Raw genomic sequence first — 216 nt, 5'->3', positions numbered from 1 at the left:
AAAAATCAACACAATGTATAATACGACCCACCTAAACAACCAAGCACGACAAAAGACGGAACACAGGGCACATCACTACTACATTCTAATGTGACACACCTAAGCAGCGATGCACTAGAAAAAGGGCAGTGAAGAGCACAGCACTGGGAGTGGCAGCCACTCTGGTTCAAATTCAGTCCGGGCATACAATTCCTTCCGATGAACAATCATCCTGCT

The sequence above is a fragment of the Amblyomma mixtum genome, chromosome 3 (assembly GCF_055824585.1).
Source record: "Amblyomma mixtum isolate Tamu chromosome 3, ASM5582458v1, whole genome shotgun sequence".
In the NCBI taxonomy this organism is placed as follows: Eukaryota; Metazoa; Arthropoda; class Arachnida; order Ixodida; family Ixodidae; genus Amblyomma; species Amblyomma mixtum.
This window is presented reverse-complemented; position numbering follows the sequence as displayed.